General features: G+C 52.4%; 1 protein-coding gene across 1 annotated transcript in view; it reads right to left on the bottom strand.

Annotated features, from left to right (window-relative positions):
• fbxw5 (F-box and WD repeat domain containing 5) overlaps positions 1 to 22,196 on the bottom strand; it is a 118,904-nt gene that overhangs the window by 56,919 nt on the left and 39,789 nt on the right. The window lies entirely within an intron of this gene.

Below are 22,196 nucleotides of genomic sequence, written 5' to 3'. Positions count from 1 at the left end.
AACCGTCAAGTGTCACAGCGCAGCATTGAACCGTCAAGTGTCACAGTGCAGGACGGAACCGTCAGTGTCGCCGAGCAGGACGGATCCGACAGTGTCGCAGAGCAGGATGGAACCGACAGTGTCACAGCGCAGGACGAAACCGTCAGTGTCAGAGCGCAGGACTGAACCGTCAGTGTCGCCGAGCAGGACGGAACCGTCAGTCTCGGAGCGTAGGACGGAACCGTCAGTGTCGCAGCGCAGGACGGAACCGTCAGTATCAGAGCGCAGGACGGAACCGTCAGTCTCGGAGCGCAGGACTGAACCGTCAGTGTCGCCGAGCAGGACTGAACCGTCAGTGTCGCCGAGCAGGACGGAACCGTCAGTGTCGCAGAGCAGGACGGAACCGACAGTGTCGCAGCGCAGGACTGAACCGTCAGTGTCACAGCGCAGGACGGAACCGTCAGTGTCACAGCGCAGGACGGAACCGTCAGTGTCAGAGCGCAGGACTGAACCGTCAGTATCAGAGCGCAGGACGGAACCGTCAGTCTCGGAGCGCAGGACTGAACCGTCAGTGTCGCCGAGCAGGACGGAACCGTCAATGTCGCAGAGCAGGACGGAACCGACAGTGTCGCAGAGCAGGACGGAACCGACAGTGTCACAGCGCAGGACGGAACCGGCAGTGTCACAGCGCAGGACGGAACCGGCAGTGTCACAGCGCAGGACTGAACCGTCAGTGTCACAGCGCAGGACTGAACCGTCAGTGTCACAGCGCAGGACAGAACCGGCAGTGTCACAGCGCAGGACGGAACCGGCAGTGTCACAGCGCAGGACGGAACCGGCAGTGTCACAGCGCAGGACGGAACCGGCAGTATCAGAGCGCAGGACGGAACCGGAGTATCACAGCGCAGGACTGAACCGTCAGTGTCACAGCGCAGGACGGAACCGTCAGTGTCAGAGTGCAGGACTGAACCGTCAGTGTCACAGCGCGGGACGGAACCGTCAGTGTCACAGCGCAGGACGGAACCGTCAGTGTCAGAGCGCAGGACTGAACCGTCAGTGTCACAGCGCAGGACGGAACCGTCAGTGTCAGAGCGCAGGACTGAACCGTCAGTGTCACAGCGCAGGACGGAACCGTCAGTGTCACAGCGCAGGACGGAACCGTCAGTCTCGGAGTGTAGGACGGAACCGTCAGTGTCAGACCGCAGGACGGAACCGTCAGTGTCGCAGCGCAGGACGGAACCGTCAGTATCGCAGCGCAGGACGGAACCGTCAGTGTCGCAGCGCAGGACTGAACCGTCAGTATCACAGCGCAGGACTGAACCGTCAGTGTCGCAGCGCAGGACTGTACCGTCAGTATCACAGCGCAGGACTGAACCGTCAGTGTCGGAGCGCAGGACGGAACCGTCAGTGTCAGAGCGCAGGACGGAACCGTCAGTGTCAGAGCGCAGGACGGAACCGTCAGTGTCGCAGCGCAGGACTGAACCGTCAGTCTCGGAGCGCAGGACTGAACCGTCAGTATCACAGCGCAGGACGGAACCGTCAGTATCGCAGCGCAGGACGGAACCGTCAGTGTCGCAGCGCAGGACTGAACCGTCAGTATCACAGCGCAGGACTGAACCGTCAGTGTCGCAGCGCAGGACGGAACCGTCAGTGTCGCAGCGCAGGACTGTACCGTCAGTATCACAGCGCAGGACTGAACCGTCAGTGTCGGAGCGCAGGACGGAACCGTCAGTGTCAGAGCGCAGGACGGAACCGTCAGTATCAGAGCGCAGGACTGAACCGTCAGTATCACAGCGCAGGACGGAACCGTCAGTATCGCAGCGCAGGACGGAACCGTCAGTATCAGAGCGCAGGACTGAACCGTCAGTGTCACAGCGCAGGACGGAACCGTCAGTGTCGCAGAGCAGGACGGATCCGTCAGTGTCGCAGAGCAGGACGGAACCGACAGTGTCGCAGAGCAGGACGGAACCGACAGTGTCGCAGAGCAGGACGGAACAGATAGTGCCACAGCGCAGGACGGATCCGTCAGTGTCGCAGAGCAGGACGGAACCGTCAGTATCGCAGCACAGGACGGATCCGTCAGTGTCGCAGAGCAGGACGGAACCGTCAGTGTCACAGCGCAGCACTGAACCGTCAGTGTCACAGCGCAGGACGGAACCGTCAGTGTCACAGCGCAGGACGGAACCGTCAGCGTCGGAGCGCAGGACTGAACCGTCAGTGCCACAGCGCAGGACGGAACCGTCAGTCTCGGAGCGCAGGACGGAACCGTCAGTGTCACAGCGCAGGACGGAACCGTCAGTGTCAGAGTGCAGGACTGAACCGTCAGTGTCAGAGTGCAGGACTGAACCGTCAGTGTCACAGCGCAGGACGGAACCGTCAGTGTCACAGCGCAGGACGGAACCGTCAGTGTCACAGCGCAGGACGGAACCGTCAGTGTCACAGCGCAGCATTGAACCGTCAGTGTCACAGTGCAGGACGGAACCGTCAGTGTCGCCGAGCAGGACGGAACCGTCAGTGTCAGAGCGCAGGACTGAACCGTCAGTGTCACAGCGCAGGACGGAACCGTCAGTGTCGCAGAGCAGGACGGAACCGTCAGTGTCAGAGCGCAGGACGGAACCGTCAGTGTCACAGCGCAGGACGGAACCGTCAGTGTCACAGCGCAGGACGGAACCGTCAGTACCAGAGAGCAGGACTGAACCGTCAGTATCAGAGCGCAGGACGGAACCGTCAGTCTCGGAGCGCAGGACTGAACCGTCAGTGTCGCCGAGCAGGACTGAACCGTCAGTGTCGCAGAGCAGGACGGAACCGACAGTGTCGCAGCGCAGGACAGAACAGTCAGTGTCACAGCGCAGGACAGAACCGTCAGTGTCACAGCGCAGGATTGAACCGTCAGTCTCGGAGCGCAGGACGGAACCGTCAGTCTCGGAGCGCAGGACGGAACCGTCAGTATCAGAGCGCAGGACGGAACCATCAGTATCAGAGCGCAGGACGGAACCGTCAGTGTCGGAGCGCAGGACAGAACCGTCAGTATCAGAGCGCAGGACGGAACCGTCAGTATCAGAGCGCAGGACGGAACCGTCAGTCTCGGAGCGCAGGACGGAACCGTCAGTATCAGAGCGCAGGACGGAACCGTCAGTCTCGGAGCGCAGGACGGTACCGTCAGTCTCGGAGCGCAGGACGGAACCGTCAGTCTCGGAGCGCAGGACGGAACCGTCAGTGTCAGAGCGCAGGACGGAACCGTCAGTCTCAGAGCGCAGGACGGAACCGTCAGTATCAGAGCGCAGGACGGAACCGTCAGTCTCAGATCGCAGGACGGAACCGTCAGTATCAGAGCGCAGGACGGAACCGTCAGTCTCGGAGCGCAGGACGGAACCGTCAGTGTCGCAGCGCAGGACTGAACCGTCAGTGTCGGAGCGCAGGACGGAACCGTCAGTCTCGGAGCGCAGGACGGAACCGTCAGTCTCGGAGCGCAGGACGGAACCGTCAGTGTCGGAGCGCAGGACGGAACCGTCAGTCTCGGAGCGCAGGACTGAACCGTCAGTGTCAGAGCGCAGGACGGAACCGTCAGTATCACAGCGCAGGACTGAACCGTCAGTATCAGAGCCCAGGACTGAACCGTCAGTATCAGAGCGCAGGACGGAACCGTCAGTATCAGAGCGCAGGACGGAACCGTCAGTCTCAGATCGCAGGACGGAACCGTCAGTATCAGAGCGCAGGACGGAACCGTCAGTCTCGGAGCGCAGGACGGAACCGTCAGTGTCGCAGCGCAGGACTGAACCGTCAGTGTCGGAGCGCAGGACGGAACCGTCAGTCTCGGAGCGCAGGACGGAACCGTCAGTCTCGGAGCGCAGGACGGAACCGTCAGTGTCGGAGCGCAGGACGGAACCGTCAGTGTCGGAGCGCAGGACGGAACCGTCAGTCTCGGAGCGCAGGACTGAACCGTCAGTGTCAGAGCGCAGGACGGAACCGTCAGTGTCGCAGCGCAGGACGGAACCGTCAGTGTCGCAGCGCAGGACTGAACCGTCAGTATCACAGCGCAGGACTGAACCGTCAGTGTCAGAGCGCAGGACGGAACCGTCAGTGTCGCAGCGCAGGACTGAACCGTCAGTATCACAGCGCAGGACAGAACCGTCAGTATCACAGCGCAGGACGGAACCGTCAGTGTCGCAGCGCAGGACGGAACCGTCAGTGTCGCAGCGCAGGACTGAACCGTCAGTATCACAGCGCAGGACTGAACCGTCAGTGTCGGAGCGCAGGACGGAACCGTCAGTATCAGAGCGCAGGACTGAACCGTCAGTATCAGAGCGCAGGACGGAACCGTCAGTATCAGAGCGCAGGACGGAACCGTCAGTGTCGCAGCGCAGGACGGAACCGTCAGTGTCACAGCGCAGGACGGAACCGTCAGTCTCGGAGCGCAGGACGGAACCGTCAGTGTCACAGCGCAGGACGGAACCATCAGTGTCACAACGCAGGACTGAACCGTCAGTATCAGAGCGCAGGACGGATCCGTCAGTGTCACAACGCAGGACTGAACCGTCAGTATCAGAGCGCAGGACTGAACCGTCAGTATCAGAGCGCAGGACAGAACCGTCAGTGTCGCAGCGCAGGACGGAACCGTCAGTGTCGCAGCGCAGGACGGAACCGTCAGTATCAGAGCGCAGGACGGAACCGTCAATGTCGCAGCGCAGGACGGAACCGTCAGTGTCGCAGCGCAGGACGGAACCATCAGTGTCGCGACTGAACCGTCAGAATAAAAATGTAATTGGGGACAGTATAGTCAGGAGGTACAGACACTTCTGTGTGGTCAGGTTCGAAGTGCCCAAGGCTGTGTTGCCTGCCTGGTGTCCAGGTTCAGCATATCCCATTTGGGCTCCAGGGGAACTTGGAGTGGGAACTGAAAGATCCCAGTTCTCTGTAGGTATCAATTATACAAGGAGAAACACATTCAAATTGGGGGGTATGAGCAGCTAAGGGTAAATAAAGAAACAAAATGAAAAAGGAAATAATCTCTGAATTCCTACCTGAGCCATGACCTCAGTGGGACAGAGTCTCAGATTACAGAGGTAAACGCATCGCTCTAAGTTTGGTGTGGAAGAAAGAGGTTCAAATTCATGGAATAATGGCACCAGGAATAAGGAAGGAAGGATCTGTTCCGATGGGACAGGCTGCACCTGCATCATGCTGTGTCCAGATTCCTGATGAATCATGTAACTACAATTATACATCAGCCTTTAAACTCAATAATGCGGGGGGGGCGGGCGGCGGGGAGGTTTCGTAGCATGGAAAATTATGGAAAAAAATTAAAGGGGAATGGGCTCAGGAGAAGTTAAGGTTTCTTGAACAAGTAGTAGCAGGGTCAGGAAGCTAACTTCAGGCACAGCAGATAAGGGGACAACTATGAGAATGGAGTAAGTTAACACAGGATTAATGGTGTTGTTCTTAATACTCAGAGTATATGAAACAAAGTAAATAAGCTTGTGGCACAGACTGAAATTAGGGGCTATGATGTAGACGTTTTCACAGACACGCGGCTGCAAGGGGTCAGGGCTGGGAACGAAATATGTCTTCTATCGAGAGGGCAGGCAACTGGCCAGAGGAAGAAAGAGATTGCTATTAGTAAGAAGTTAAATTAAATTGATAAAGAGAAGTGATTTATAGTTGAAAGGTCTCGAATCTGTGGGGCTAGAGTGGAGGAAATACAAAGGAAAAAAAGACCCGAATGGGCACCACGTTCAGACCTCCAAGCAGTAGTCAGGACCTGGGTCAGAAAATAACACACAAGATTTAAAAACGCATGTAAGGAGGACACTACTAAAAGACATTAATCGTGGGGGGTTTCTATACGCAGGTCGGCTGGGAAAATTGGGTTGAAAGCTTATCCCAAGATCAAGAATTTGTGGAATGTCTGTTTTTTGGAACAGTTTGTGGTAGACCCAATTAGGGAACAGGCTTGGATTTGGTAATGTGTAATGAGACAGACTTGATCAGAAAGCTGAAGGTGAAGGGACTGTAAGGGGACAGTGACCATGATAGGACAGATTTCACCCTGCAGCATGAGAGGGAGAAGCTGGAATCAGATCTAAATGGGATTACAATGGAGTAATGACAATGATATGAGAGAGGAGCTGGCCAGGGTTGATTGGAAGGGAAGATGGTGAAGCAATAATGACAAGACTTTCTGGGAGTAATTCAGGAAGCAAAGCAGAAACTCATCCCAAGAAGAAGAGGAAAGATTGTCAGGGGAGGATGTGGCAACCATAGCTCACATGGGAAGTCAGGGACAGGTATAAAAGCAAAGTAAAAAGCATACAGTGTGGTGAAGATTAGCGGGAAACCAAGTTGAAATATGAGGCAAGCTAGCTAGTAATATAAAAGAAGATTGCAAGAGTTCTTTTTGATATATAAAAGTTAGGAGTGAGGAAAGAGTGGATATTGGATTGGTGGAAAATGACACTGGAGAGGAAGTAATGGAGAACAAAGAAATGGCAGAGGAACTGAACAAGTACCCACAGTGGAAGCACACCAGAACTTCAAGAGAGTCAGGGGCAGGTGTGACAGCAGACACCATCGCGAAGGAGAAATTCCGGGGAAGCTGAAAGGTCTGAGGGTGGATAAATCACCCGGACCAAATGGACTACACTCCAGGTTTCTGAAGGACACAGCTGAGGAGAACGTGGAGGCATTGATGTGATCTTTCAGGAATCACTGAAGTCAGGGAGGCTCCCAGAGGACTAGAAAATGGCCAAAGTAACACGCCTGTTTAAAATGGGAAGGAGGCAGAAGATAGAAAATTATGGACCGGTTAGCCTGCCCTCAGTTGTTGGGAAGAGTTTGGAATCTGTTATTCAGAATGAGATTGTGGAGTACTTGGAAGTGCATATTTAAAAAGGCTCAGTCAGCACAGCTCAGTCAAGGGAAGGTCATGTCTTATAAATCTGTTAGAATTCTTTGAGGAGGTAATGAGCAAGTTGGACAAAGGAGAGCTAGTGGATGTGATCTATTTGGATTTCCAAAAGGCCTTTGAGAAGGTGTCGCACAGGAGGTTTCTAAATAAGATAAGAGCTAATGATGTTAGAGACAAGGTACTGGCATGGATAGAGGACTGGCTGACTGGCAGCAGGCAGATAGGGGGATCTTTTTCAGATTTGCAGCTAACGATACATGGAGTTCTACACAGGGCAGTGTTGGAACGACATCTATTCATGTGATGCATAAACGATCTGGCCGAAAGAAGTGAGGGCATTGTAGATGACACAACGACAGTTGGAGGGGCAGGCAGTGTTGAGGAAGGAGGAAGACTGCAGAAGGGCTTGGATAGAATAGCTTTGTGGGCAAAAGAAGTTGGACACAATGTGGGGAAGTCTGATGTTATGCAGTTTGGTCGGAAAAATAAATGGAGAAAGGGCTCAGAAATGTGAACGCAAAGAGACTTAGAAGTCTTGGTTGAGGATTCTCTCAAGGCTAACATGCAGGTTCAGTGGGCAGTTAGGAAGGCAAATGAAATATTTGCATTAATTTCAACAGGGATAGAATACAAGAGCAGAGAGGTACTGCAGAGGCTGTGTAAGGCTCTGGTCAGACTGCATTTGGAATCTTGTGAGCAGCTTTGGGCCCTGTTTCTACACAAGAATCTGCTGGTGTTTGGAGGGTGGAGAAGAGATTTACAAGAATAAAAGGTGATTAAGGGCTTGTCAAATGAAGAGCAATTGTGGACTGTGGGTCTGTTCTTGATGGAGTTAGAAGGATGAAGGAGGATCTCACTGAAACTTAACAGAATACTGAGGCCTGGATAACATGGACATGGAGATCATGTTTCCGCCAGTAGGAGAAACACCTGAGGGCACAGCCTCAGAGTGAAAGGAGAGATGCGGAGGAATTTCTTCAAGTATGGGGTGATAAATCTATGCTACCCATTGCCAAGGAAGGCCATGCCAGTGAGTGTATTTAAGTAAAAGATAGATAGGTTCTTGATCAGTAAGTGCATCAAGGGCAACAGGGAGAAAGCCAGAGATTGGTTTCAGAAACATTATCAACCACGAATAAATGGATACAGCAGACTTGATGAACTGACAAGTAATCTGCTCCTCTATCTTATGGCACTCTACAAGTGAGAGATATGTCCCCACAAGTACTGTAACCCAGTGTAATATAGTGACTGACCTGTTCCCACCTGTCTTGCATCCCAGTGTTATAGAATGACAGACCTATCACCACCAGTACAAAAGTGTAAAACGTGGGGGGCACAGGAGCACAGTGGTTAGCACTGCTGCCTCACAACGCCAGAGACCCAGATTCAATTCCCGCCTCAAGCAACTGTCTGTGTGGAGTTTGCACATTCTCCCTGTGTCTGCGCTGGGTTTTCTCCTGGTGCTCCGGTTTCCTCCCACAGTCCAATAATGTGCAGGTTAGGTGAAATGGCCATGCTAAATTGCCCGTAGTGTTAGGTGAAGGGGTAAGTTGTAGGGGAGTGGGTGTTGGTGGGTTGCTCTTCGGAGGATCGGTGTAGACTTGTTGGGCCGAAGGGCCTGTTTCCACACACTGTAAGTAACCTAATCTAACTCTAATGTTATATATGATAGATTCCTATTCTCACCCCACTGTACCCCAGAACTATACAATGACAGACTATACCAATACAGATAAACGAATACTGTGTCAGACAGTTATACTTCTGTCCCCACCAGAATACAACCCCAATGTTACACACTGACAGACCTGCCCATCAGTACTGCACCTCAGTATTACGGAGTGACAGACCTGCCCTTCAGTACAGTACTCAAGAGTTATACTGTGACAGACTCATCCCCACTAGTACACACACCCAAAGATATACAGTGACTGGCGTGTCACCACCAGTATTTAACTAAACTGTAAATGAGAGACAGAGTTGTCCCATCCAGTACACAACCCTGATATTAAACACAGACAAACCTGTCGATATCAGTACTGTAGCCCTGTGTGAAGGAAAATATCATGTCCACACGAGCATTAAGGACTGAAAGACCTGTCCCACCAGTACTGTACCCCAGTGCTATACAGTGACAGACCTGTCCCCAAGAGTACTGCACCCCAGTGTTATACAGTGACAGACCTGTCCCCACCAGTACTGTACCCCAGTGTTATACAGTGACAGACCTGTCCCCACCAGTACTGTACCCCAGTGTTATACAGTGACAGACCTGTCCCCAAGAGTACTGCACCCCAGTGCTATACAGTGACAGACCTGTCCCAAGAGTACTGCACCCCAGTGTTATACAGTGACAGACCTGTCCCCACCAGTACTGTACCCCAGTGTTATACAGTGACAGACCTGTCCCCACCAGTACTGTACACCAGTGTTATACAGTGACAGACACGTCCCCAAGAGTACTGCACCCCAGTGTTATACAGTGACAGACCTGTCCCAACCAGTTCTGTACCCCAGTGTTATACAGTGACAGACCTGTCCCAACCAGTTCTGTACCCCAGTGTTATACAGTGACAGACCTGTCCCCACCAGTATTGTACCCCAGTGTTATACTGTGACAGATCTGTCCCCACCAGTACTGTACCCCAGTGTTATACAGTGACAGACGTGTCCACACCAGTACTGCACCCCAGCGTTATACTGTGACAGATCTGTCCCCACCAGTATTGTACCCCAGTGTTATACAGGGACAGACCCGTCCACACCAGTACCGTACCCCAGTGTTACACAGTGACAGACCTGTCCCCACCAGTACTGTACCCCAGTGTTATACAGGGATAGACCTGTCACCACCAGTACTGCAACCCAGTATTATACAGTGACAGACCTGTCCCCACCAGTTCTGTACCCCAGTGTTATACAGTGACAGACCTGTCCCCACCAGTACTGTACCCCAGTGTTATACAGTGACAGACACGTCCCCAAGAGTACTGCACCCCAGTGTTATACAGTGACAGATCTGTCCCCACCAGTATTGTACCCCAGTGTTATACAGGGACAGACCCGTCCACACCAGTAATGTACCCCAGGGTTATACAGTGACAGACGTGTCCACACCAGTACTGTACCCCAGTGTTATACTGTGACAGACCTGTCCCCACCAGTACTGGAACCCCGTGTTATACCGTGACAGACCTGTCCCCACCAGTACTGTACCCTAGTGTCATACAGGGAAAGACCTGTCCCCACCAGTACTGCATCCCAGTGTCATACAGTGACAGACCTGTCCCAACCAGTACTGTACCCCAGTGTTTCACAGTGACAAACCTGTACCCACCTGTACTGTACCCCAATGTTATGCAGTGACAGCCCTGTACCCCAGTGTTATACAGTGACAGACCTGTCAGCACCGGTAGGGTATCCCAGGGTTACACAGTGACAGATCTGTCCCCACCAGTATTGTACCCCAGTGTTATACAGTGACAGACGTGTCCACACCAGTACTGCACCCCAGCGTTATACTGTGACAGACCTGTAGCCACCAGTACTGTACCCCAGTGTTATACAGTGACAGACCTGTCCCCACCAGTACTGGAACCCCGTGTTATACCGTGACAGACCTGTCCCCACCAGTACTGTACCCTAGTGTCATACAGGGAAAGACCAGTCCCCACCAGTACTGTACCCCAGTGTTTCACAGTGACAAACCTGTCCCCACCTGTACTGTACCCCAATGTTATGCAGTGACAGTCCTGTACCCCAGTGTTATACAGTGACAGACCTGTCAGCACCGGTAGGGTATCCCAGGGTTACACAGTGACAGATCTGTCCCCACCAGTATTGTACCCCAGTGTTATACAGGGACAGACCCGTCCACACCAGTACCGTACCCCAGTGTTACACAGTGACAGACCTGTCCCCACCAGTACTGTACCCCAGTGTTATACAGGGATAGACCTGTCACCACCAGTACTGCAACCCAGTATTATACAGTGACAGACCTGTCCCCACCAGTTCTGTACCCCAGTGTGATACAGTGACAGACCTCTCCCCACCAGTACTGTACCCCAGTGTTATACAGTGACAGACCTGTCCCCACCAGTACTGTACCCCAGTGTTATACAGTGACAGACGTGTCCACACCAGTACTGCACCCCAGCGTTATACTGTGACAGACCTGTAGCCACCAGTACTGTACCCCAGTGTTATACAGTGACAGACCTGTCCCAACCAGTTCTGTACCCCAGTGTTATACAGTGACAGACCTGTCCCCATCAGTATTGTACCCCAGTGTTATACTGTGACAGATCTGTCCCCACCAGTACTGTACCCCAGTGTTATACAGTGACAGACGTGTCCACACCAGTACTGCACCCCAGCGTTATACTGTGACAGACCTGTAGCCACCAGTACTGTACCCCAGTGTTATACAGTGACAGACCTGTCTCCACCAGTACTGGAACCCCGTGTTATACCGTGACAGACCTGTCCCCACCAGTACTGTACCCTAGTGTCATACAGGGAAAGACCAGTCACCACCAGTACTGTACCCCAGTGTTTCACAGTGACAAACCTGTCCCCACCTGTACTGTACCCCAATGTTATGCAGTGACAGCCCTGTACCCCAGTGTTATACAGTGACAGACCTGTCAGCACCGGTAGGGTACCCCAGTGTTACACAGTGACAGACCTGTCCCCACCAGTACTGTACCCCAGTGTTAGACAGGGATAGACCTGTCACCACCAGTACTGCAACCCAGTATTATACAGTGACAGACCTGTCCCCACCAGATCTGTACCCCAGTGTTATACAGTGACAGACCTGTCCCCACCAGTACTGTACCCCAGTGTTATACAGTGACAGACCTGTCCCCAAGAGTACTGCACCCCAGTGTTATACAGTGACAGACCTGTCCCCACCAGTTCTGTACCCCAGTGTTATACAGTGACAGACCTGTCCCCACCAGTATTGTACCCCAGTGTTAAACTGTGACAGACCTGTCCCCACCAGTAATGTACCCCAGTGTTATACAGTGACAGACGTGTCCACACCAGTACTGCACCCCAGCGTTATACTCTGACAGACCTGTAGCCACCAGTACTGTACCCCAGTGATATACAGTGACAGACCTGTCCCCACCAGAACTGGAACCCCGTGTTATACTGTGACAGACCTGTCCCCACCAGTACTGTACCCTAGTGTCATACAGGGAAAGACCTGTCCCCACCAGTACTGCATCCCAGTGTCATACAGTGACAGACCCGTCCACACCAGTACAGTACCCCAGTGTTACACAGTGACAGACCTGTCCCCACCAGTACTGTACCCCAGTGCTATCCAGTGACAGACCTGTCCCCACCAGTACTGTACCCCAGTGTTATACAGTGACAGACGTGTCCACACCAGTACTGCACACCAGCGTTATAGTGTGACAGACCTGTCCCGACCAGAACTGCAACCCAGTATTATACAGTGACAGACCTGTCCCCACCGGTACTGTATCCCAGTGTTTTACAGTGACAGACCTGTCCCCAACAGTACTGTACCCCAGTGTTATAGGGACAGACCTGTCCAAACCAGTACTGTACCCCAGTGTTATACAGTGACAGACCTGTCCCGACCAGAACTGCAACCCAGTATTATACAGTGACAGACCGGTCCCCACCGGTACTGTATCCCAGTGTTTTACAGTGACAGACCTGTCCCCAACAGTACTGTACCCCAGTGTTATAGGGACAGACCTGTCCCCACCAGTACTGTACCCCAGAGTTATACAGTGACAGACCCGTCCCCACCAGTATTGTACCCCAGTGTTATAGGGACAGACCTGTCCAAACCAGTACTGTACCCCAGTGTTATACAGTGACAGACCTGTCCCGACCAGAACTGCAACCCAGTATTATACAGTGACAGACCGGTCCCCACCGGTACTGTATCCCAGTGTTATACTGTGAAAGACCAGTCCCCACCGGTACTGTATCCCAGTGTTATACAGTGACAGACCTGTCCCCAACAGTACTGTACCCCAGTGTTATAGTGACAGACCTGTCCCCACCAGTACTGTACCCCAGAGTTATACAGTGACAGACCCGTCCCCACCAGTATTGTACCCCAGTGTTATACAGTGACAGACTTGTCCCCACCAGTATTGTAGCCCAGTGTTATACTGTGACAGACCTGTACCCACCAATACTGCATCCCAGTGTTATACAGTGACAGACATGTCCCCACCAGTACTGTCCTCACGAGTACGTTCCCCAGTGCTATACAGTGACAGACCTGTCCCCACCAGTCCTGTACCCCAGTGTTATACAGGGACAGATCAGTCCCCACCAATACTATACCACAGTGTTATACAGTGACAGACCTGTCCCCACCAGTACTGTATCCCAGTGTTACACAGTGACAGACCTGTCCCCACCAGTACTGTACCCCAGTGTTATACAGGGATAGACCTGTCACCACCAGTACTGCAACCCAGTATTATACAGTGACAGACCTGTCCCCACCAGTTCTGTACCCCAGTGTTATACAGTGACAGACCTGTCCCCACCAGTACTGTATCCCAGTGCTATCCAGTGACAGACCTATCCCCACCAGTACTGTACCCCAGTGTCATACAGTGACAGACCTGTCCCCACCAGTACTGGAACCCCGTGTTATACCGTGACAGACCTGTCCCCACCAGTACTGTACCCTAGTGTCATACAGGGAAAGACCTGTCCCCACCAGTACTGCATCCCAGTGTCATACAGTGACAGACCTGTCCCGAACAGAACTGCAACCCAGTATTATACAGTGACAGACCGGTCCCCACCGGTACTGAATCCCAGTGTTATACTGTGAAAGACCAGTCCCCACCGGTACTGTATCCCAGTGTTATACAGTGACAGACCTGTCCCCAACAGTACTGTACCCCAGTGTTATAGTGACAGACCTGTCCAAACCAGTACTGTACCCCAGAGTTATACAGTGACAGACCCGTCCCCACCAGTATTGTACCCCAGTGTTATACAGTGACAGACTTGTCCCCACCAGTATTGTACCCCAGTGTTATACAGTGACAGACTTGTCCCCACCAGTATTGTAGCCCAGTGTTATACTGTGACAGACCTGTACCCACCAATACTGCATCCCAGTGTTATACAGTGACAGACGTGTCCACACCAGTACTGCACACCAGCGTTATACTGTGACAGACCTGTCCCGACCAGAACTGCAACCCAGTATTATACTGTGACAGACCAGTCCCCACCGGTACTGTATCCCAGTGTTATACAGTGACAGACCTGTCCCCAACAGTACTGTACCCCAGTGTTATAGGGACAGACCTGTCCAAACCAGTACTGTACCCCAGTGTTATACAGTGACAGACCTGTCCCGACCAGAACTGCAACCCAGTATTATACAGTGACAGACCGGTCCCCACCGGTACTGTATCCCAGTGTTTTACAGTGACAGACCTGTCCCCAACAGTACTGTACCCCAGTGTTATAGGGACAGACCTGTCCCCACCAGTACTGTACCCCAGAGTTATACAGTGACAGACCCGTCCCCACCAGTATTGTACCCCAGTGTTATACAGTGACAGACTTGTCCCCACCAGTATTGTAGCCCAGTGTTATACCGTGACAGACCTGTACCCACCAATACTGCATCCCAGTGTTATACAGTGACAGACATGTCCCCACCAGTACTATCCTCACGAATACGTTCCCCAGTGCTATACAGTGACAGACCTGTCCCCACCAGTCCTGTACCCCAGTGTTATACAGGGACAGATCAGTCCACACCAATACTATACCACAGTGTTATACAGTGACAGACCTGTCCCCACCAGTACTGTATCCCAGTGTTACACAGTGACAGACTGGTCCCCACCAGTACTGTACCCCAGAGTTCGACAGGGACAGACCCGTCCACACCAGTACTGTACCCCAGTGTTACACAGTGACAGACCTGTCCCCACCAGTACTGTACCCCAGTGTTATACAGGGATAGACCTGTCACCACCAGTACTGCAACCCAGTATTATACAGTGACAGACCTGTCCCCACCAGTTCTGTACCCCAGTGTTATACAGTGACAGACCTGTCCCCACCAGTACTGTATCCCAGTGCTATCGAGTGACAGACCTGTCCCCACCAGTACTGTACCCCAGTGTTATACAGTGACAGACCTGTCCCCACCGGTACAGTGCCCCAGTGTTATATAGTGACAGACCTGTCCCCACCAGTACTGTACCCCAGTGTTATACAGTGACAGACCTATCCCCACCGGTACAGTACACCAGTGTTATACAGTGACAGACCAGTCCCCACCAGTACTGTATCCCAGTGTCATACAGTGACAGACCTGTCCCCACCAGTACTGTACCCTAGTGTCATACAGGGAAAGACCTGTCCCCACCAGTACTGCATCCCAGTGTCATACAGTGACAGACCTGTCCCAACCAGTACTGTACCCCAGTGTTTCACAGTGACAAACCTGTCCCCACCAGTACTGTACCCCAATGTTATGCAGTGACAGCCCTGTACCCCAGTGTTATACAGTGACAGACCTGTCAGCACCGGTAGGGTATCCCAGGGTTACACAGTGACAGATCTGTCCCCACCAGTATTGTACCCCAGTGTTATACAGGGACAGACCCGTCACCACCAGTACTGTATCCCAGTGTTATACAGTGACAGACCTGTCCCCAACAGTACTGTACCCCAGTGTTATAGGGACAGACCTGTCCAAACCAGTACTGTACCCCAGTGTTATACAGTGACAGACCTGTCCCGACCAGAACTGCAACCCAGTATTATACAGTGACAGACCGGTCCCCACCGGTACTGTATCCCAGTGTTATACTGTGAAAGACCAGTCCCCACCGGTACTGTATCCCAGTGTTATACAGTGACAGACCTGTCCCCAACAGTATTGTACCCCAGTGTTATACAGTGACAGACCCATCCCCACCAGTACTGTACCCCAGTGTTATACAGTGACAGACTTGTCCCGACCAGAACTGCAACCCAGTATTATACTGTGACAGACCAGTCCCCACCGGTACTGTATCCCAGTGTTATACAGTGACAGACCTGTCCCCAACAGTACTGTACCCCAGTGTTATAGGGACAGACCTGTCCAAACCAGTACTGTACCCCAGTGTTATACAGTGACAGACCTGTCCCGACCAGAACTGCAACCCAGTATTATACAGTGACAGACCGGTCCCCACCGGTACTGTATCCCAGTGTTATACTGTGAAAGACCAGTCCCCACCGGTACTGTATCCCAGTGTTATACAGTGACAGACCTGTCCCCAACAGTACTGTACCCCAGTGTTATAGTGACAGACCTGTCCCCACCAGTACTGTACCCCAGAGTTATACAGTGACAGACCCGTCCCCACCAGTATTGTACCCCAGTGTTATACAGTGACAGACTTGTCCCCACCAGTATTGTAGCCCAGTGTTATACTGTGACAGACCTGTACCCACCAATACTGCATCCCAGTGTTATACAGTGACAGACATGTCCCCACCAGTACTGTCCTCACGAGTACGTTCCCCAGTGCTATACAGTGACAGACCTGTCCCCACCAGTCCTGTACCCCAGTGTTATACAGGGACAGATCAGTCCCCACCAATACTATACCACAGTGTTATACAGTGACAGACCTGTCCCCACCAGTACTGTATCCCAGTGTTACACAGTGACAGACCTGTCCCCACCAGTACTGTACCCCAGTGTTATACAGGGATAGACCTGTCACCACCAGTACTGCAACCCAGTATTATACAGTGACAGACCTGTCCCCACCAGTTCTGTACCCCAGTGTTATACAGTGACAGACCTGTCCCCACCAGTACTGTATCCCAGTGCTATCCAGTGACAGACCTATCCCCACCAGTACTGTACCCCAGTGTCATACACCGACAGACCTGTCCCCACCAGTACTGGAACCCCGTGTTATACCGTGACAGACCTGTCCCCACCAGTACTGTACCCTAGTGTCATACAGGGAAAGACCTGTCCCCACCAGTACTGCATCCCAGTGTCATACAGTGACAGACCTGTCCCGAACAGAACTGCAACCCAGTATTATACAGTGACAGACCGGTCCCCACCGGTACTGAATCCCAGTGTTATACTGTGAAAGACCAGTCCCCACCGGTACTGTATCCCAGTGTTATACAGTGACAGACCTGTCCCCAACAGTACTGTACCCCAGTGTTATACAGTGACAGACCTGTCCAAACCAGTACTGTACCCCAGAGTTATACAGTGACAGACCCGTCCCCACCAGTATTGTACCCCAGTGTTATACAGTGACAGACTTGTCCCCACCAGTATTGTACCCCAGTGTTATACAGTGACAGACTTGTCCCCACCAGTATTGTAGCCCAGTGTTATACTGTGACAGACCTGTACCCACCAATACTGCATCCCAGTGTTATACAGTGACAGACGTGTCCACACCAGTACTGCACACCAGCGTTATACTGTGACAGACCTGTCCCGACCAGAACTGCAACCCAGTATTATACTGTGACAGACCAGTCCCCACCGGTACTGTATCCCAGTGTTATACAGTGACAGACCTGTCCCCAACAGTACTGTACCCCAGTGTTATAGGGACAGACCTGTCCAAACCAGTACTGTACCCCAGTGTTATACAGTGACAGACCTGTCCCGACCAGAACTGCAACCCAGTATTATACAGTGACAGACCGGTCCCCACCGGTACTGTATCCCAGTGTTTTACAGTGACAGACCTGTCCCCAACTGTACTGTACCCCAGTGTTATAGGGACAGACCTGTCCCCACCAGTACTGTACCCCAGAGTTATACAGTGACAGACCCGTCCCCACCAGTATTGTACCCCAGTGTTATACAGTGACAGACTTGTCCCCACCAGTATTGTAGCCCAGTGTTATACCGTGACAGACCTGTACCCACCAATACTGCATCCCAGTGTTATACAGTGACAGACATGTCCCCACCAGTACTGTCCTCAGGAGTACGTTCCCCAGTGCTATACAGTGACAGACCTGTCCCCACCAGTCCTGTACCCCAGTGTTATACAGGGACAGATCAGTCCCCACCAATACTATACCACAGTGTTATACAGTGACAGACCTGTCCCCACCAGTACTGTATCCCAGTGTTACACAGTGACAGACTGGTCCCCACCAGTACTGTACCCCAGAGTTCGACAGGGACAGACCCGTCCACACCAGTACTGTACCCCAGTGTTACACAGTGACAGACCTGTCCCCACCAGTACTGTACCCCAGTGTTATACAGGGATAGACCTGTCACCACCAGTACTGCAACCCAGTATTATACAGTGACAGACCTGTCCCCACCAGTTCTGTACCCCAGTGTTATACAGTGACAGACCTGTCCCCACCAGTACTGTATCCCAGTGCTATCCAGTGACAGACCTGTCCCCACCAGTACTGTACCCCAGTGTTATACAGTGACAGACCTGTCCCCACCGGTACAGTACCCCAGTGTTATATAGTGACAGACCTGTCCCCACCAGTACTGTACCCCAGTGTTATACAGTGACAGACCTGTCCCCACCGGTACAGTACCCCAGTGTTATATAGTGACAGACCTGTCCCCACCAGTACTGTACCCCAGTGTTATACAGTGACAGACCCGTCCCCGCCAGTACTGCACTCCAGTGTTATACAGTGACAGACCAGTCCCCACCAGTACTGTATCCCAGTGTCATACAGTGACAGACCTGTCCCCACCAGTACTGTACCCTAGTGTCATACAGGGAAAGACCTGTCCCCACCAGTACTGCATCCCAGTGTCATACAGTGACAGACCTGTCCCAACCAGTACTGTACCCCAGTGTTTCACAGTGACAAACCTGTCCCCACCAGTACTGTACCCCAATGTTATGCAGTGACAGCCCTGTACCCCAGTGTTATACAGTGACAGACCTGTCAGCACCGGTAGGGTATCCCAGGGTTACACAGTGACAGATCTGTCCCCACCAGTATTGTACCCCAGTGTTATACAGGGACAGACCCGTCCCCACCAGTACTGTATCCCAGTGTTATACAGTGACAGACCTGTCCCCAACAGTACTGTACCCCAGTGTTATAGGGACAGACCTGTCCAAACCAGTACTGTACCCCAGTGTTATACAGTGACAGACCTGTCCCGACCAGAACTGCAACCCAGTATTATACAGTGACAGACCGGTCCCCACCGGTACTGTATCCCAGTGTTATACTGTGAAAGACCAGTCCCCACCGGTACTGTATCCCAGTGTTATACAGTGACAGACCTGTCCCCAACAGTATTGTACCCCAGTGTTATACAGTGACAGACCCATCCCCACCAGTACTGTACCCCAGTGTTATAGAGTGACAGACTTGTCCCCACAAGAATTGTACCCCAGTGCTATACAGTGACAGACCTGTCCCCACCAGTCCTCTACCCCACTGTTATACAGGGACAGATCTGTCCCCACCAGTACTATACCACAGTGTTATACAGTGACAGACCTGTCCCCACCAGTACGTATCCCAGTGTTATACAGAGACAGACCTGTCCCCACCAGTACTGCACCTCAGTGTTATATAGTGACAGACCCGTCCCCACCAGTACTGTATCGCAGTGTTATACAGGGACAGACCTGTCCCCACCAATACAGTACCCCAGTGTTATACAGGGACAGACCAGTCCCCACCAGTACTGCACCCCAGTGTTATACAGTGACACCCCTGTCCCTACCAGTACTGTAACCTTCTGTTATACAGTGACAGACCTGTCCCCACCAGCACTGTACCATAGTGACATACAGGGAAAGACCTGTCCCCACCAGTACTGCATCCCAGTATTAAACAGTGACAGACCTGTCCGCACCAGTACTGTACCCCAGTGTTATACTGTGATAGACACGTCCCCACCGGTACTGTACACCAGTGATATACAGTGACAGACCTGTCCCCACCAGTATTGTAGCCCAGTGTTATACAGGGACAGACCTGTCCAAACCAGTACTGTACCCCAGTGTTATACAGTGACAGACCTGTCCCGACCAGAACTGCAACCCAGTATTATACAGTGACAGACCGGTCCCCACCGGTACTGTATCCCAGTGTTATACAGTGACAGACCAGTCCCCACCGGTACTGTATCCCAGTGTTATACAGTGACAGACCTGTCCCCCCCAATACAGTACCCCAGTGTTATACAGGGACAGACCAGTCCCCACCAGTACTGCAACCCAGTATTATACAGTGACAGACCGGTCCCCACCGGTACTGTATCCCAGTGTTATACAGGGACAGACCTGTCCCCACCAATACAGTACCCCAGTGTTATACAGGGACAGACCAGTCCCCACCAGTACTGTACCCCAGTGTTATACAGTGACACCCCTGTCCCTACCAGTACTGTAACCTTCTGTTATACAGTGACAGACCTGTCCCCACCAGTACTGTACCCTAGTGTCATACAGGGAAAGACCTGTCCCCACCAGTACTGCATCCCAGTATTAAACAGTGACAGACCTGTCCCCACCAGTACTGTACCCCAGTGTTATACTGTGATAGACACGTCCCCACCGGTACTGTACACCAGTGATATACAGTGACAGACCTGCCCCTACCAGTATTGTACCTCAGTGATATACAGTGACAGACCTGTCCCCACCAGTATTGTAGCCCAGTGTTATACAGGGACAGACCTGTCCAAACCAGTACTGTACCCCAGTGTTATACAGTGACAGACCTGTCCCGACCAGAACTGCAACCCAGTATTATACAGTGACAGACCGGTCCCCACCGGTACTGTATCCCAGTGTTATACAGTGACAGACCAGTCCCCACCGGTACTGTATCCCAGTGTTATACAGTGACAGACCTGTCCCCCCCAATACAGTACCCCAGTGTTATACAGGGACAGACCAGTCCCCACCAGTACTGCAACCCAGTATTATACAGTGACAGACCGGTCCCCACCGGTACTGTATCCCAGTGTTATACAGGGACAGACCTGTCCCCACCAATACAGTACCCCAGTGTTATACAGGGACAGACCAGTCCCCACCAGTACTGTACCCCAGTGTTATACAGTGACACCCCTGTCCCTACCAGTACTGTAACCTTCTGTTATACAGTGACAGACCTGTCCCCACCAGTACTGTACCCTAGTGTCATACAGGGAAAGACCTGTCCCCACCAGTACTGCATCCCAGTATTAAACAGTGACAGACCTGTCCCCACCAGTACTGTACCCCAGTGTTATACTGTGATAGACACGTCCCCACCGGTACTGTACACCAGTGATATACAGTGACAGACCTGCCCCTACCAGTATTGTACCCCAGTGTTATACAGTGACAGACCTGTCCCCACCAGTATTGTACCCCAGTGTTATACAGGGACAGACCTGTCCAAACCAGTACTGTACCCCAGTGTTATACACTGACAGACCTGTCCCGACTAGAACTGCAACCCAGTATTATACTGTGACAGACCAGTCCCCACCGGTACTGTATCCCAGTGTTATACAGTGACAGACCTGTCCCCAACAGTACTGTACCCCAGTGTTATAGGGACAGACCTGTCCAAACCAGTACTGTACCCCAGTGTTATACAGTGACAGACCTGTCCCGACCAGAACTGCAACCCAGTATTATACAGTGACAGACCTGTCCCCAACAGTACTGTACCCCAGTGTTATAGGGACAGACCTGTCCAAACCAGTACTGTACCCCAGTGTTATACAGTGACAGAGCTGTCCCGACCAGAACTGCAACCCAGTATTATACAGTGACAGACCGGTCCCCACCGGTACTGTATCCCAGTGTTATACTGTGAAAGACCAGTCCCCACCGGTACTGTATCCCAGTGTTATACAGTGACAGACCTGTCCCCAACAGTACTGTACCCCAGTGTTATAGTGACAGACCTGTCCCCACCAGTACTGTACCCCAGAGTTATACAGTGACAGACCCGTCCCCACCAGTATTGTACCCCAGTGTTATACAGTGACAGACTTGTCCCCACCAGTATTGTAGCCCAGTGTTATACTGTGACAGACCTGTACCCACCAATACTGCATCCCAGTGTTATACAGTGACAGACATGTCCCCACCAGTACTGTCCTCACGAGTACGTTCCCCAGTGCTATACAGTGACAGACCTGTCCCCACCAGTCCTGTACCCCAGTGTTATACAGGGACAGATCAGTCCCCACCAATACTATACCACAGTGTTATACAGTGACAGACCTGTCCCCACCAGTACTGTATCCCAGGGTTACACAGTGACAGACTGGTCCCCA

The sequence above is a fragment of the Chiloscyllium punctatum genome, chromosome 49, assembly GCF_047496795.1.
Source record: "Chiloscyllium punctatum isolate Juve2018m chromosome 49, sChiPun1.3, whole genome shotgun sequence".
In the NCBI taxonomy this organism is placed as follows: domain Eukaryota; kingdom Metazoa; phylum Chordata; class Chondrichthyes; order Orectolobiformes; family Hemiscylliidae; genus Chiloscyllium; species Chiloscyllium punctatum.
Note: the sequence above shows the minus strand (reverse complement) of the source record. Positions and strands in the feature narration are given on the sequence as shown.